General features: G+C 48.6%; 1 long non-coding RNA gene across 1 annotated transcript; it reads right to left on the bottom strand.

Annotated features, from left to right (window-relative positions):
* Nucleotides 1–283: 283 nt before the first annotated feature.
* Nucleotides 284–6694, bottom strand: LOC147996354 (uncharacterized). Its single transcript, XR_015676433.1, has 3 exons — nt 6592–6694; nt 4788–5041; nt 284–1796 (listed from the first exon to the last, which is right to left on the bottom strand). It is a non-coding gene; the product is annotated as an uncharacterized LOC147996354 (long non-coding RNA).
* Between the last annotated feature and the right edge of the window lie 986 nt (nt 6695–7680).

The raw sequence follows: 7680 nt of genomic DNA, 5'->3' as shown, positions 1-7680 counted from the left end.
ACATTAATAAGAAATCTATTTTTCCCTGGTTTTTGGACCTCTCTATGTACTCCTGGCTGTCTTGGAGCTCTCTATGTAGACCGGGTTAGCCTCAAACTAATGGAGCCTGCCTGCCTTTGCCTTGGAGTGCTCAGATTAAAGGGTGTGCTACCACAGCCGGTTTAATAAAGAAACAATTGTTTTAAAGTACTCATAGCAGAAGTCAAGAGCCCTCACTGTTCTTGCCGAGGACCCGAGTTTAGTTCGCAGGACAGAGTTCACAGCCATCTATAACTCCAGGGAATCTGGTGTCTTCTTTTATCTACTGCAGACACTGGGCACACATGTAGTACGCGTATATACAGGCAGGCAAAGCACAGACATAAAAACAAATAAATCAAAAAGGTATTGGTAATTAGGGCTTAGGTACATAGCTCATTGGTAAGGATCCTGCTTAGCCTGTGCAAGGCCCTAGGGTCAATCACCAGTAGCTTGAGAAGTTATGTTTATGTTGAAGGTAAAGGCTTGGTCAGGGGTTCACCTTCATACAGGTACCCACAGGTGCCAAGATTACTGGGTCCTTCAGGAAGGTTCCAGCTAGTCAGACTCTGTCTGTCCCTGCCCTCAAGGTCCCCAAGTTTCCTAGAGGGTAACATAACAGCCATACATATAATCAACAAAACACAAACTGGGAAAATTACAGACAGGTTTTACTGGGAAATGACAAATTGAAGATATAGTGCTGATTAGGGCAAGGGTTCAGGTGAATCAGGGTTTTCAGAGAAGCTACCCTAAAGCATCCAGACAGGAAAAGATGGAGGCTTGGGGAGGAAGGACCCAGAAATAGACCTGAGCAGTTGGCAGAAACATGTGGCTCTGAGTTCAGTGTTTTCAAACTGCCTCAAGGCAGAAGCTGAGTTTCACCAAAGAGCCCAGTGTGCTCCCGGGAGCTGTCCTGCCTGTCCTGTCAGTAAACACCAGTGGGGTCTTCGAAAATTCCCACTGAAGGCAGAGTCACAATCTGCATGAGGCAAGAAGGAACCAGGTTCAGCACGACTTTGTGAGCCAGTGCTGGCTCAAACAGGAGAGCCTGACACCGGGCAGTTTAGTTTAGACTAAACACGACTAAATGTACAATTCTGGGGAAAAGTTCCCAGGTAACAATTATCTCAACCCTGTGTGCACGATAAAGCTTGAGATGTGACTACACTGAAACTCTTTTGAAGAGTACGTGTGACCTCTTCGGTGTAGGTGGGTTTGATTGTTTAAGGGCCCCGGGAGGATCTCGTGTGGTCTTTGTCATACACAGAGCACGAAAGTCACCAAGCTATAAAGCACATGTGACATCTCCCCTAAGGTTGAGTTCTATTGACTAAGAAACAGAACTAAGCTAAAGGTCTAGGGAGGGGGAGTGTGGAGAGTCTGGGGGATTTGGTTGAGCCCCGGCTCAACAGACTGCACACATCACCAGGCTACTAACTACATCCACTGCCAGCCTTCTGACTGGAAAACAGGTATAGTCTCCTCCACTGAGGAGACAACCCTTCATGTTTAACACTCCTGGTTTCCCTATTGTTTAATCTGTGACCACAAGGACCTCATGCTGTCTACAAACACCTGTCTGCTGACTGCAATGGTGTTCCAGTTTCAGGGGCCAGGGAGCTGAAGTAATCGGCTAGTGTGAGCTTGAGTTTGACCAGCCAAGACAACGCAGTGAGATTCTGCTGTAAGAAACGAACAGTTTTGAGCAGAGTGTAAATCAGGCAGGGGTGGAGTACTTGTTCGTGTCCACAGGTTCTGGGTTTGAACCTTCACTTCTGCGAAAAAGAAAAAAAAAAAAAAAAAAAAAACGACTGAGAACTTACCTATTAAGCAGACAGATCTCTTGCATTCAATAAAGTGATATTGTAAGACAGAGACAAGAAGGAAACAAGTATTTATTATATCAAGTAGAGAGAAACCAGGCGAGCTGGTGTATATCCATCACATGTGTGAGACCATACTGGGCAAGCATCAAGCCAACTAATACTATATAGCAGGATTGAACCTCAGGAAGCTGGAAAAGGGCTGGTCAGAGAGCTTATTAAGTCAGGATGCTTGACCCCAAGCCTGATAACCTGAGTCTAGCCCTCAGACTCTCATGGTGGAAGGAGAGAGCTGACTCCCACAGTTAGTTAGTCTCCACAACCATGCCGGAGCACACACAAATAAATAAATGTAATGTAAAACAATGTTCAAGGGGCTGGTGAGAGGGCTCAGGGGTTAAGAACACTGGTTGCTCTTCCAGAGGTCCTGAGTCCAACTCCCAGCAACCACATGGTGGCTCACAACCATCTGCAATGGGATCCGATGTCCATTTCTGATAAGTCTGAAGACAATGACTGTGTACTCATATACATAAAAAAAAGTTCAAGCTGGGGGCAGGAGCCCACGGCATGGGAACAGCAAGTGTAAGTGTTGACAGTGTGTTGCCTGCCAGCCCCAAGATTGTGTCGTGTCGCACAGTTAGGCTAGCCTTTCCTTCCTTTTGTGAAAACAGCGTATGAGTCAGGGTTCTCCCACGAATCAGTGGCAGAGGAAAGGGGACTGGTAGACTGATTTTTAAAGAACTGGCATCAGCCAAGTCCAAAGCCTGAAGGGTGGGTCAGCAGGCCGAGGTCTAGGAAAGTTCCAGGATTCCAGTTCAAGTACATGGCTGTGTTGCTGTTCTGCTCTCTCCCTCTAAGGGATAGCCATCTTGTGGCATTCTAACTACCTGACCTCCAGCTGTTCAGATGAAGCTTAGCCACAACATGAACTGCAATCTGCTTTACTCAAAAATCTACCAATTTTTTTTTCAAGCTGGGGCTGAACCCAGGATTTTTTGTGTCCCGGGTAAGTGTCCTCCACTGAGCTACACCCTGGCCTCCTTTACTTTTTCCTTTCTCTATTTTCATATGTGTGTGTGTGTGTGTGTGTGTGTGTGTGTGTGTGTGTGTGTGTGAATGTGTGTGTGTCTGTGTGTGTGTGTGTCTGTGTGTGTAGATGGTGAGGTCAGGAATCATACTTGATCGCTCGTCCACCATATTCCTTGAGGCAGCACCACTCATTCCAACCCAGAGCTCACTCACTCACAAGGTTAGTCTTGCCATCCAGCTTGCTCTAGACTCTCCTGTCTCCACCTACTAAGCCTGAAATCACAGATAGGCTACCACACCCTCCTGGCATTCTATGTGGGCTCTGAGGATCTGAAGCCAGCTTTTCACCCTGAGTACAAGCACTTCAGCCACTAAAACATCTCTCCAACATACTGTGCTGCACCCCACCCCCAAGGTTAATCTCATCTAAAATATATTGCCAAAGTTGGGTTTGTAACTCAGTGTTAAAGTACTTGCTTATCATGGTGAGACCTTAGTACTTGCCCCACCTCAAAGGGTGTGATCATCATATAAGAAACAAACATTTCTCAGCTGGGCCTGGTGGTGTACACCATAATCCTAGCACTGAAGAGGCAGAGGCAGCTGGATCTCTGAGTTTGAGGACAGCCTGGTCTACAGAGCAAGTTCCAGGACAGCTAGGACTACACAGAGGAACCCTGTCTTGAAAAAATAAAATAAAATAAAACGGAAAGAAAAGAATACAAATAATGTTTCTTTCTTTTTTTTTTTTCTTTTTTCTTTTTTTCGGAGCTGGGGACCGAACCCAGGGCCTTGCACTTCCTAGGCAAGCGCTCTACCACTGAACTAAATCCCCAACCCCAAATAAATGTTTCTTAAATATAAGACTTCCCACAGGTAGGGCTAGAGAGATGGCTCAGTGGTTAAGAGCACTGACTGCTCTTCCAGAGGTCCTGAGTTCAAATCCCAGCAGCCACATGGTGGCTCACGATCATTTGTAATGAGATCTGATTCCCTCTTCTGGTATGTCTGAAGACAGCTACAGTGTACTTATATATCATAAATAAATAAATCTTTTTTTTTTAAACAGACTTCCACAGGATTTAGGTTTAACTCAAACCTTTATCCCTATAAGCTAAGGTAGTTATTATTAGACTCATTTTACAATCAAGGAGCCTAAAGTGTGGAGAAGCCACTCAACCTGCCCGTCACTCACCTGCTCGGTGTCAGAGTTCAAACTACACCCCAGAGGTGTCTAAATCAAGATGCATCTCTTGGTGCTGGGATATGGCTCAATGGACAGATCGCGTGCTACTGTGCATGAAGCCCTGGGTTCCACACCCAGACACAAATAACGTTAGGCCTGGTGGTTCCCACCTGCAACCCCAATACTGAGCAGATGAAGGTAGGAGGATCAGAAATTGGTCCTCCTTGGCAACACAAGGAATTCAAGGCTAACCTGGAATATGTCAGACTTTGTATCAAAAAGCAACCAGGGCTGGAAAAAAAGGGGTAGAGCTCAGGTTGAGAGCACTTACTGTTCCTGCAGGGCACCTGGGTTAGGTTCCCAGCACCCACAGGGTAGTTCACAACAATTTGTAACTCCAGTTCCAGAGGATTCACTGTCCTCTTATGACCTCTGCAGGCACCAGGCACACAGACGGTATACATAAATACATACATAAATACAGAGGCAGGCACCTTTACAAATTAAACAGTCATAGCAAACCTTCCGAGAAGCATCTCTCTCCCACTGCCTTGCAGTGCCTGCAAACCTAAAGTTGGCCAGGGAGCACCGACTTGAGACAGGGCTGGGAGGGGTGGACCCCTGCACCTTACACCTACTAACTAGTGTCACCCCTAGTCTCCTCACACAGGCATATGCACACCCCAAACCCCAGAAATCCTCTGAAAGTGCTCAGGGCAATTTACCTAGACACAGAGAGTACAGCGCTTCTCTACAGAACCTGGGACAGCATTTTTGCTCTCCAGTTCCCCTAAATGCCTCTTGCTCTGGAAGCCCCCTCTGCTTTTCTTTCCCAGCTTTCTCGAAGCGTCAGAAGTCCTCTGGGAACCTCGAGGTTCCCTCCTCATGGTCAGGAAGCCATTTGACTTAGGCTTTATTGCTTCCAGGGGCCTCCAATTTGAAGTTTCTGGTGTTGTCTCCCAGTGTAGCCAAAGTCACTCTAGTAAAACAGAAGGAAGGAATTTGCCATAAAACTGATTGAACTTTTACTTCTGAGTTTTCAAATATACAAACACAGAATAGCCCAGGGAATCTGGTGTGCCAATTACCACAGACTTTGAAGAGCTAAAATAGAGCCCTAGTTTATCATTAGAATCTCTAGGAATCCTACAGAGATTGTGTGGCTAGCACACTTGTAACACCATGTTAACTCTTTATGTTGGGCTGGGGAGATGGCTCAATGGAGAAAGGCCTGGATGAGGACAGGCGTTCATAGCCCATTCAAAAGCCGGGTGGGCACGGCAGTCTCCTGTAGTCCCAGCACCCTGGACGCAGAGACAAGGTTTTCCCAGGACACGCTGGCTACCTTGACTTACTGGAGTCTGTGAACTCCAGATTCAGTGACTCTACCTCGATAAATAAAGAGAAGCTGAAGAAGATGCTAGACTTCAACTTTGGGCCACCAACTTTGCATGCCTACATGTGCATACCCACTCATCCACGGACTTGTAAATCGGTATACATGCGTGTAGAGCACACTCACTCTACATGTGCAAGAAAAATCAGTTAAGCAGACACATGCCTGCCTTCTGCCAGTGTAGCTGGAATCTCTATAGATATAGGGACCTGGATCTCTCTCCAGCTGGCAAAGGATCTGAATCGGGGAGGAGCTGCTGAGACCTGTGGGCCAGGATTCCCACCCTGCACAGGCCCAGTGCTGAAGAGGCTAGCTGGGTGTGGCTGCCCCTTGGAGCCTAAGGGAAAGCTTTGAAGTCTTCTCTACCAGTAGCTGGCCTAAAGCTGTTTGCTATAGGTATTTGAGAATGCCTAACTCTAGAGCCAATTAGGGGCCTCTCTCTCTGCCTCTGCATTTATGGTACAGCTTTTATATGCACAGCTGGCTCTCAGCCCTGGAAGGCGTGGATTGGGGAGCCAGATCCTGGCTCTGGCTTTGAGCCCCTAGGACTTCCATTTCCCTGGAAGGGAAGCAAAGAGATGTACCTAAAGGGGACAGCCTGGGCCATCTGCCTTTGGGCTCTGATCATTGTTTGCTTAGGAGTCTGAGTGCATTGTTTGCACTCTTTGTAACCCAAGTCAAGGACTGTAGACTCCAGCAGTCCCCCAAGGAAGGCAGGGCTGCCAACTTCCCACTCTACAAGGGTTCCCACAGAGCCCACCACCCAATGACTTCACAATGGATTTCAGTGTATCCTTTTCACAGAACCCTTTCCTTTGTGCCTCTGTCTCCGTGTCTCTCAGCGTCTCTGTCTCCATGGGTCTCTGGCCTGTTCTTATTTCCCAACATCCTTCCCGAGGCCCTGGGGAGCAGAGCTGTGGGGGCAGGGGGCAGTGGGAACAGGACAGTGTCCGGTTCTCACCAAGGACAATAAGGGCCGGAAAGGGCTGGAGCCAAGGCCTGGCGCAGACTAGCCCTCCCGCCTGCCCTGGGCGCCCCCAGGTCCCGCCCTGTCCCATTGGTATGCCCTAAATGCCAGGCGCTCTTCATGCTAGTGCCTGTCCTGGGGAGGGAGGCCAACCCAGCCTACTTGCCTCAGACTCGTGTCCCGATGCCTTCTTGGAGGGTGGTATCACCTTTGACTCCAAGGAGCACGTCAGGTCAGGGGCCAGAAGCCTCCGGCCAGACTACACCGACTCCGCCCACGTATTATTTACTCCTGTTTCCGGAGTTGGAGGCGGGTGCCTGCGGGTGTCGCTGCCACGTGTGAGTGAACTGGAGGAAACATCTGGCTCCCTCTGTCCTTCAGGGGGATGCCCCTGTCTCCCATAGGTCTACTGCCACCCAGGTAGAACAGGTCCCAGGAACCCCACGTTTCTCTGTCTCGTTCACCTTCAGGTCTTGGAAGCCACCATGTCCTCAGGCCCCTTTACCTAATGATGGTGACTAGAGGCTGTGATATCTCTGTCCGGGTTAATTGGCAGGTCAGTTGTGTATAGCCTACAACTAGACAGCACAGATAGGCTGAGTATAAAGCTACTATTGGCGCCGACCTGCCTTGTAAATCCACCCATTCCTGAGGAATGGGTCATTATTCCGAGGCACATACTGCCCCTGGTCCCACACAGAAGGTGGTAGCAGGTGCATAGATCCATTAGCACTGCTAGGTCATCTGTTCTGTGGTCTTCCCCTCACCTAGCCTTAGAACTGATGATATCTGCCTAGCTCCACCCTAGCCAGCCTTCTGAAAGCTTCTGACACTCAGGCTATCCCAGGGCTAGATGTGCCCTACCCAATGATCCCACTCCAGGCAAGGAGAAAGTCAAGTTCTGACTCTTAACATCTAGAAGCAATCACCTTCCCATAGACCCAGGACCTGTTTTGGACGCCCCACCCCTAACCCCCTTTTTCAGAGGGCCCTACAGGTCACACTTCTTCAGTCTCACCAGATGAGCCTGGAACTGCCGCGCTCAGAAAGACTGTGATCTCTACTGAAAATTCTGCCCAACTCCTAGCCCAAGAGTAAGAGATGACGCTTCTAACCTTCCAGTAAAGTGTCTGGTCCCTTAGGTTCCCTAGATTGGCTTCCAAAGAACTAGAGCACCGCTTAGTCCTTTAGGACCAATATGCAGGGAGAGGTCAGCCTGAGTGTCCAGGATAATTAACTCACAGCGCCCTCTGCT

This window comes from Rattus norvegicus, chromosome 2 (assembly GCF_021556685.1).
Source record: "Rattus norvegicus strain SHRSP/BbbUtx chromosome 2, alternate assembly SHRSP_T2T, whole genome shotgun sequence".
Taxonomy (NCBI): Eukaryota; Metazoa; Chordata; class Mammalia; order Rodentia; family Muridae; genus Rattus; species Rattus norvegicus.
Note: the sequence above shows the minus strand (reverse complement) of the source record. Positions and strands in the feature narration are given on the sequence as shown.